This window comes from Orycteropus afer, unplaced genomic scaffold (genome assembly GCF_000298275.1).
Source record: "Orycteropus afer afer isolate SDZICR_OR568_19922 unplaced genomic scaffold, OryAfe1.0 scaffold00130, whole genome shotgun sequence".
Taxonomy (NCBI): domain Eukaryota; kingdom Metazoa; phylum Chordata; class Mammalia; order Tubulidentata; family Orycteropodidae; genus Orycteropus; species Orycteropus afer.
This window is the reverse complement of record NW_006921717.1, coordinates 3,764,731-3,774,658: the sequence shown is the minus strand read 5'-3', so window position 1 is coordinate 3,774,658 and position 9,928 is coordinate 3,764,731.

Genomic DNA, 9,928 nt, shown 5'->3' with positions numbered 1-9,928 from the left:
TTTAAACTTTAAACCAAAAATATCCCCTGCTTGCACCTAAAACACAATTGAATAAATAAATAAATAATAAAATACAGTAACTAAAACAGAAAAAAAAAAAAAAAAAAATCCCCAAAGTCATCTTAAAAGTGAGCAAGAGTTTAGCTTTCCTAGTATAAAAATCTGCCTTAAGCATTATGATGTTACAAGAATTATCGGCATGGGATCAAATTGACAACAGCAACTCCAAAGATTAGATAGGAACCTTAGGAGGTAAGGAGTTTATGTTAATGAGGGAGGAATCACTCAGGAAATGAGAGTGAGGACGCTGCCCTAGTAGAAGAATGGAGTCAAGTTCACAAAATTGTATGGGCAGAAACTGGTGAATTGGTTGATGTATGGCTGCATATATATAGTCTCAATAACAAAATAAACAAAAATTAGGAAAAAAAGAAAGAAAAGAAACAGAACCATAGCCCCTGTGGGTCTGTAGGTCACCTTCTTTAGCCCAGGAGGCCAGGATAACTCTCTTGGCGCAGAAGGGCAGAATCCTAAGTGCTTTCTGTGAATTTTCAGCTTTCTCTCCTAACAGCCCAGAGTCAGAAGACTCATATCTAGTTTGCTGAAAGCAGGCTGGGAAAAGTTAAGCCGAAGACCACACCGGCAGTGTATGTTGTTGTTGTTAAGTGCCATCGAGTTGTTTCCGACTCATAGCAACCCCATGCACAGCAGAACGAAACACTGCCCAGCAGTGAATGCCAAGGCCAAATTCAAATCCAGATCTGCCTGACTCCCAAGCCCAGTTAGAAGCCACAGGGAGGGATGGCAGAGTGGGGAATCCAATCCCCTGAGTCTTCCTTCAGACCTTCATTTTTTCCCATCCAAGAAGATTCCACCCAAAGGAGACAGAGGGATCTCAGTATAGGTCCTGTGCCCACTGGGCAAATCACAGGTTGAGCTCAGGAAGCCACACCATGGGATGTGGTGGCCACTGTTGCCCCCACAATACCCCTGGAGGCCCCCTGCAGCCTTCATGCTACCTCCATGTCCTGACTCACATGGAGAGGAGAGGAGGTGTCAGCCACTTGGGGTGAGAAACTGTGTGTGAGCTCTGGGGGCTCTGGGATGCTGCCGGGGCAGCCAACGCTCCATCAACTAGTCCTGGACCACAGACTCCACGCTGGGATGGTCAGAAACAACCAGCTGCCCCGTCAGCCACTGGCTTTAAAGTATGGGCAGAAACTCAACAGTTGGTCCTATGCTGACACAGTGCTAAGTGATAGCACAAGTATTTCATTGAGGCTCTAATCTCGTAATTATTTCTACCCCGCTTTACAGAAAAGGAGGGTAAAATTGCGGAGCCGGGATTCAGATTTAGATTTTCTCCACAATGTATCTCCCTCACCCACTATTCTGTCTTAAGGACCCTCTTTGAGCATTTTTCTTTCCAACAGAACACTCAGCTAGACTAGGCCTGAGGGCTACAACGAAGCATGGCTGTAAAGCAGGGAGGGCCGGAGTTCGAGGCTCTGCGGTTCCACCGGGGTCGGAGTGTGATCCAGAACTATACACCCCCATCCTCAGATGCACCCCCCCGGCGAAGTGAAACCAAGGGGCCGAAGCCAACGTGTGTCCCTCCCAGTTGAGCCACCAGGGAGCTCCCCTGAAAGGACTGCGACCTCCACATCCTGGCGCCGACGGATGGTCTGTCCTGCGCCTCCCTCGCCACCTCCCCTTCTACTCTGCACTCCAGCGCTGTCAGCTCTTCGGCAGAGATGCCACCTTTGAGGAAAGCGAAGTTCCGGCGGAGGACTAGCTGATCTGAAGTTCCCACAAATAGTTAGCCTTCCGTCCTGAGCGCTGGACTAAGCATCTCTCATTTACTGCATCCCACAATCCTACAAGGAGGCGGCTCTCCGACCCGCACAACAAATCAGAACCCAGAAGCCGCCCTCCGCCACGCCCAGGACAATGCCCGCTGCGCCTGCGCTGCTCAAGAGGGGGCGTGGCGAGAGCAATGGGGCGTGGCCTTAGGGGAGGGCGTGAGTTGGCGGGGAGGAGTGACGCAATGCGCCCCTAGTGGCGGGTGTGTTTGTATTCACGCTCCGGAGCCTTTTGGTTTCCTCTCCACCGCTATGACGGTGAGAGGCGGTGTCTCAGGTAAGATCTGGGTAAAAATGAAACTTGAAACCTGAGGGACCGAAGATGGCAGGACTCGAGGGAACTGCGGAACGGGGACTTGTGATAGAACTGGCCCGCCCCGCGCGTCCGCTTCCTGCGGGCTCTGGCCAGTTCGGCTCCATGATCCCCCGCTAGGATGCTGTTCGGTCCACAAGCGCCTTTCGGCCCCACAAGCCGTTCCAGGCGCCCACCCGCACCCCTGCCTCTCCCAGCTGCCTGCCTCATTCTTTGCTGTCAAGTCTTCGACATGCAGCTGTTGTCCGCGCCCGTGAGCCACACATTCTTGAAGTGACTGGCCTGGAAACGGTTGCCCAGATAATATGGCATCTCCGAACATCCCTACCCATCTGCCTATCCTGTGGCTCCCTCAAAGAACACTTGACTCTCCCTTCACTTTGTAGGCCCATGTAGCCTCACTGGAGGGCCTCACCCCCGAAAGTAAAGTCGTGCTACAGGGAAGCCCCACTGGGTCAGTGTGGGGCGGAAGCCCTGATTACTCTGCAAGTGGTTGATAGCATGCTAGGAGGTGGGTGGGACTACTGAGGCCCAACCAGTGCCTAGGTGCTGCTTGTGGCCCATAGACTTTGTTTATCCTTCACCAAGTCTTTGCTTTAGTCCATAGTATCTAAAAGTCACGTGATTCCATGTTAGGATTCAGGGTTCTGGCTTTTCCTGAAAATTTAGGAAGACCTGGAGCATTGGGTTGTGTTCGTGTATATCGACAACTTGCCCACCCTGAGTAGTGACTTCTGCCTTTGAAAGGCTCTGCTACAGCCCCCACCTCTCCCTATTACTTCTCAGAACCAATCAGTTACCCTTGGTCATCAAGCTTGTGGTGTTTTTCTTACGGCAGAGAGAAGTGACCTCTCTTTGTTCCTGTCTCTATCAAAAGTGGAAAAAGGAAAGCTGGATGGAGAACGAGGCATGTTTCAAGAAAAGTGGGAGTGAATGTATTTCTTTGTGGAACTAAAGAATAGCCCTATGTGTTTAATTTGTAACCAAACACTGCCGCTGTCCAAAGAATACAACTTAAGATGCCATTATGAAACAAACCTTGGCCGTATCAGGGTATCAGAGGTATCAGCGGTATCATTATGGAAGTACATTGCCCAACCTTCCTTCCGAGGAGTGGCTGGTGGGTTTGAGGCCAGCCTTCTGGTTAGCAGTCAGATGCCTTCAGTACTACGCTACCAGTATTATACTAATAAGTTTTTTGTGTTATATACTTGTACTATGGTTGAATAAAAAATACAGTGTTCAGTGGGGGTTTTTTTGTTTGTTTGTTTAGCATTTGATTTTTCATATACCTGGCCTGCTGTACTTGTGGTTGTTGTTGTTGTTGTTTGTTTGTTTGTTTGTTTCACTGTGATTTGGGTGAAAGTGTAAAATTTACACAGCAAGTTCATTTTCCATTCAGTTCATCCACATTTTGTTTTTTGATATTGATTGCAGTCCCCACAATGTAGTAGTTGTCTTCCCACTTCCTCCCTGTTACTGCTTTTTCCCTGTGTGTCCTGCCCTGTCTCCCTGTGAAAATGCTGCCCTCTGATTTCCCATGCTTGATTGCCCTAAGGAGTGTACCTACAGGGTGTAATTGTTTACCTTGCTGGCTTGTCTGACTCCTGCCTAGAAGCCATGGGAGTGACTGCAATTCCAGTCTCTTAATCAGACCAGTAATCTGGCCTTTTATGATTCTGAGTTTCTCTCCCACTCTGTCCAGAATCTTCCATTTTGATCCCTTCCTGAGTGGTTGGCAGTGGTAGCCAGGCATCATCTAGCTTTTCTGGTCTCAGGATCATGTCGTCTGAGGTTCCCACGGTCCACTAGTCCCTTTGACTAAGTGTTTCCTTGTGTCTTTAATTTTCTTCACTCTTCTTTGCTCTGGATGAGGAGAGTAGCTGTTCCATCTTAGATGGCCACTCACAAGCCTTTAAGGCCCCAGTCGCTACTCACCAAAGTAGGATGTAGAACAATGTGTTTATGTAGTAGTGGTGTTGTTGTTAGGTGCCATCGAGTCGGCTCCAACTCATAGCGACCCTATGTACAACAGAATGAAACACTGCCCGGTCATGCACCATCCTTACAGTCATTGCTATACTTGAGCCCATCATTGTAGCCACTGTGTCAATCCATCTTGTTGAAGGTCTTCACCTTTTTGGCTGACCCTCCACTTTACCAAGCACAATACCCTTCCCCAGGGAATGGTCCCTTCTGACAACATGGACGAAGTAGGTGAGATGAAGTCTGGTCATTCTTGTTTCCAAGGAGCATTCCGGCTACACATCTTCCCATCTTCCAGGACAGATTTTTTTTTTTGGTATGTGTGTGTGGGTAGTATATTATGCCGATTGAGCTTGATGTCACCCTCAACTATGGTGCCAATCCCACAGGCCCAGTGACTCACTCCCTTGAGGTGTTTGGCTGTGGCTAAGAAGTTATTATAACTTTGCCCTATGAGCTCTATTAAAGATATGGATGTGTTTATTGTACATACAAAAATTTATGTAGAAATATAGTCTGCCACACATATATCTAAACCCAAAACCTACTGCCGTCAAGTCAATTCTAACTCATAGCAACCCCCATTGGGTTTCCAAGACTGTAAATCTTTATGGAAGTAGAGTCCCTCATCTTCCTCCCACGAAACAGCTGGTAGGTTTGAACCACTGACCTTCTGGTTAGCATCCAAATGCTTTACCCACTACACCACGAGAGCTTGTTAACGTATATGTGGTTGTGAGTATATTCCCTTTTGCTGCACTGTTTTTGTAACTTAACCACCCAACTTGAGCTTGAGACTCCTGCCTGAAGTAGCCAATTGACATGTTAAAAAAATGTTTTTCAACAAGTTTCAAGCTAGGGAGACTGTCACCTGCTACCTTGAGCAAAATGTGTCTGAGCGCTAGAATTTCTGTGGGTCCTTGAGCCAGGTTATACCTGTTATTGATTTATTTATTGCTTCTCAGCTCCAAGTTCAACCTTCATTGCCTGCTTTCCAAAAATAGATCTGGGCCGTTTAAATGTCCGTCCTTTGTCAGCAGAGGGCGCTTGAGAGACATTATAAAGGTGCCTTCAGCACCAGGCTTATCCAGGGCACAGCCAGCAGCAACACCCAGAGCCCCAGCTCCTCTCTTCAGGCGGCTTTATAATAGAGTCACTCTGGTGAGACACCTCTTTCTGAACTGCTTTCCCAGGTACCCTAGAGGGCAAATTTCTAGCAAATTCTGCCAGGGTGGTGCCGTAGGAATTGGTAGGCTATTCCATAGGCCTGTGCCAATAAGGTCTGGATTTAGCCCTAGGGGGAGGAGCCTGTTCCTTGGGTGCTCTATCTCAGCCCCAGGAGTAGTGGCTTCACCTTATAGCTGTTTCTGCATTCTTTGGAATTCTTTTTACCTCTTACTAGTCAATTCCTCTATTTCAGTACCCTATCTGGTAGCATAGTACTTAAGGCATTTGACTCCTAACCAGAAGAGTTCAAACCCACCAGCCACTCCTCAGAAGGAAGGTTGGGCAATCTACTTCTGTAGTGATACCACTTCTGAACCCCAAGGAGGGGTCACTATGAGTCAGATCAGACTCGGTGGCACATAACAACAACAACATTGTAGTTAATAATTAAATGCAAATTAAAAAAAAAAAAAGCCCAAACTCATTACCGTCAAGTTGATTCTGACTCATAGTGACCCTTCCTTGGGTTTCTGAGGTAGTATCTCTGAACAGAAGCAGATTGGCCAGTTTTCCCTCCGAGGAGTGGCTGGTGGGCTTGAACTACCAGCCTTCTGGTTAGCAGTCAAATTGCCTTAGGCACTGCACCACTAGCGCTCCCACATACAATAATGTTCAAATTATTGTTGTGTGCTTTCTCTCCCCTGGTGGGACCCTAACTGATACAGGCCCTATTTCTTATCTATCTTGGGATTCTCCCAAAATGAAACTATTTGGAAACTGGACAACCAAAAGGACCAGTGTCCACATACACAGGCCTTTGCCTTTCCCTGGCCACCGAGGCACCTGATGGACCCTTGATTAGGCCTGCAGATTGTTACTGTGTTTATAATGTGGTGCTGGTGTTGGTTGCCAAGTTGGCGCCGACTTGGCAGCCTTACGTATAACAGAATCAAACGTTGCCCAGTTCTGTGCCATCTCCATGGCCTTGGCATGTTTGGGTTCCTTGTTCTGGCTGGTGTGTCAGTCTGTCTCACTGAGGGTTTGACTTGACAGCTGCTCCCATGGACAGTGGTTGTTGATCCAAGCAGACTGAAATCAATGACAAATTTGTTATGCATGTATCATGTTGTTTATTGGGCCATATTTCTATAATAGCTGGTTTTAACTCATCATTACCTCATTTTTAAGCTAACCAGATTGGTTCAGTTCAGCAGATATTTGTTGAAGACATCCCAAGGGCAAGGCCCTGGACTAAACTGCAGGCCAGTTCTTTCACTTGCTCATTCTATGACCTTGAACTGGTCATCTTGGCCCTCTCAGCTTCATCTTCATTTATAAAATGAGACTGTTAGTTCATGTATTGTTTATTTTTGTAAAAAACTTCCCTCAAAATATGTTGTTGTTGTTATGTGCCGTCGAGTTGGACCCAACTCATAGCAACCCCTCCTGGGGTTTCTGAGGCAGTATCACTACGGAAGTAGATTGCCCATCCTTCCTTCCGAGGAGTGACTGGTGGGTTTGAACCGCCAGCCTTCTGGTTAGCAGTCAAGTGCCTTAGGCACTATGCTACCAGAGATCCTACATTTTAAAGAAAGAACACACTGTACATACAGTATCTTTGTAACTCAATATGGAAAATGGAAACTTCTTTCATATGCTGTTGGTCACGCAGACTGGCTCTGGTATAATGTGGGAGGGGAGTACACCAGGGTGTGAATACCAGGAGGCAGGAGAGATCACTGGGGCCATCTTGGTAGCTCCCTACCACACCATTTATGTCCTAAATAAATCTAAGTAAAAGCTCCTCCCAGTACAGTGACAAAAACACTCAGCCAAAGGCAGTAAAGTCTGATTCTGAGACTTAGATAACTGAGATGTAGTTGTTAATCCCCAGGAACTTAAAACGAAATGATAAATTTCTGGATTTATTTACTCATTGAACAAGGACTTACTGAATGGCTGGGCTATACTAGGCAACTGTGTGCCTGGAGAGTAGGTAGTTGCAAAAAGGGTGTGGGGGCTTTTCATCCAACCTCTTCTACCTTTGAGGAGGAGAGGGAATTACCATCAGCATCAACAGCCCAAGGCTGATTCCTAAAGGCAGAGGTCAGACATGCCACCACCCTCCAACCTTTTCACCAATTCTGATACCAGTCTTCCCTTCCATGGCACTCACTACTTCTCAGTTGGGTTCAGTAATCCATTGCAGTTGCCATATAGGACTCACAGACAATACTCACGATTATTATTATCAGGGAAGTAACAGGTTATAATTCAGGATCAGAAACAAGTCAGGATACAGTTCTTTAATCAGGACAACTACTCAGCTGTGTTGCAGCCACACTTCTCTCTAAGGTCAGGTGACTTAGTCCTGGTAAGGCCCTGAAGAGATTTTTCAAACTGATAAAAAGAGATAGATTTGTTTATGTCATCCAAAGGAAAATCCATGAACAAATGTCCCTCTCTCTGTCCTCAGCCTCTCAGCCCTGCAGCCCCTTGGCCTCTGCTTTGCTCAGGCAAGACTTACAAAGCTCTTTTAGCTCTGCAGGTAGGTGCCCAGAGAGGCACCTCACTCCGCCAGCACGACTCCTGCCCAAAGGCACTCGGCTTTCTCACTCCTTGGGCGGGAAGCCTGCCACTCTGTCTCATGCTGGTCTCTCAGTTCTGCTGCCTCTACTGCCAGTTTCCCTGCTTCTGCTTCTCACCATCTCAGCAAAGTGTCACAGCTCACTCTCTGTCTCCTGGGTCAAGGAGATTCAGCACAGGGATCTCAGGTCCAAGGACGTGCTCCACTCCTGGCCCTTCTTTCTTGATGACAGTGAGATCTCCCCTTTCCACCTCTGGGATGGGTCATTTTAAGCCTAGCAGGATGACAAAACTGACCAATTCTCATATTAGGGTTCCCTACACCTTATTCCCATTATTAGTAAACTTTCCAATCCCCTTGGTGGCCCACAAGCACCTCACATCTTTATAGTCACATTCACTCAGTCTGTTTGGAGCCACAAAGACCATGGCGAGAAGGACCACACCAAGTAATGCACTGCACCACAGGCCAAGGCCACCGCCAGGCTCTTTTAGCCATTAACCCTGCAGTAGTGAACAAGCAAGTTTCTACTCTGTCTTATAGGGTTGCTATGAGTTGGAATCGACCCAGCAGCAGTGCTTTGGTTTGTTTTCACTGGTGTGCCTGGTATCCAGGAAGGAGCTCAAAAACACACTACTTCTGAACATAGAGAATCACTGAGCCAACAGCCTTGAGTAAGGTCCAGCCCTTCCCTCAGGATCATCGGCAGTCTCCCCATCTGACCTCCGCCAGCACTCAGGTCATGTTCCAGCTGCTCCTTCCATCTCTGGAGGAGGTGTCGCCATCCCCATCAAAGACTCTTTTCTATTCCAAGTGCCTCTTCATTCATCCTGAGTAGGGGCGGCCAGGCCAACAGTGCACCTCCATTACTGCAACTGTGTCAGTACTGCAAATCCAGCCACAACCTGGGCCTGGGAAGATCAGGAGAAAGAACTTTATTTCATCCAAATGGACCGGACCCTGTGAAATGCCCCGGCCCACCTCCCGTGTTGCCTGCCTCTCACTGCAAGTCAACCCTGAAGAGTCATCCAGACGGCCATGGCCAACAGTCCACAGCCATGTGGAGCAGGCCACCAATCCAAGGGGGGCCCAAGGCCACTGCAGACCACAATTCCTTCTTAAAACCTCCAGATTCAGAAGGGAACTGTGTGGCAGCATAAGCCTAGAAAGTAAAGAATGAAGACCACAACAAAAATCTCAGAGCATCTGCATGAAGACACAGGATGGTGACCTCAGGAGGATGCGGGTCACCTCATCCCTTTGCAGTCACTGGAAAACCTCTACCTACAGCAGTGGTTTGCTGCTGCCCTGGGAAGGCCCTACCTCTGCACTTCTCCCCACATCCCAGTCCCTGATGGTCCCATTCAGGGACAGTGACCAGTTACAACATGTGTTATGGGTTCATTATGACCTAACAAATACAGACAAATAGATGCATAGTTTGTCTTTCCACAGAGGGGTGAATGATGAGGGACACCAACCTTCTGTAGTCAAAGGAACATTATAGCCAATATCTATGTACATAGGCTGCAAATATAACCATGAATATAGTGGAGTATGTTGTTGCTGTTGTTGTTGTTAAGTGCCATTGAGTCAGCTCCGACTCACAGCAATCCCGTGTACAACAGAACAATACACTGCCCAGCCTGGGCCATCCATTGTTGCAGCCACTGTGTCAATCCATCTCACTGAGGGCCTTCCCCTCCACTTTACCAAGTGTGATATCTTTTCCAGGGAATGGTCCCTTCTGACAACATGACCAAAGTAGGTAAGACCAAGTCTGGCCATTCTCGCTTCCAAGGAGCATTATGGCTACACTTCCTCCAGGACAGATTTATTCATTCTTCTGGCAGTCCATGGTACTTTCAGCATTCTTTGCCAACACCACAACGCAAAAGCATCAACTCTTTTTTGCTTCCTTATTCATTGTCCAGCTCTCACATGCATATGAGGCTACTGAAAATATCATGGCTTAGGTCAGGCACATCTTAGTCTCCAAAGAGACATCTTTGC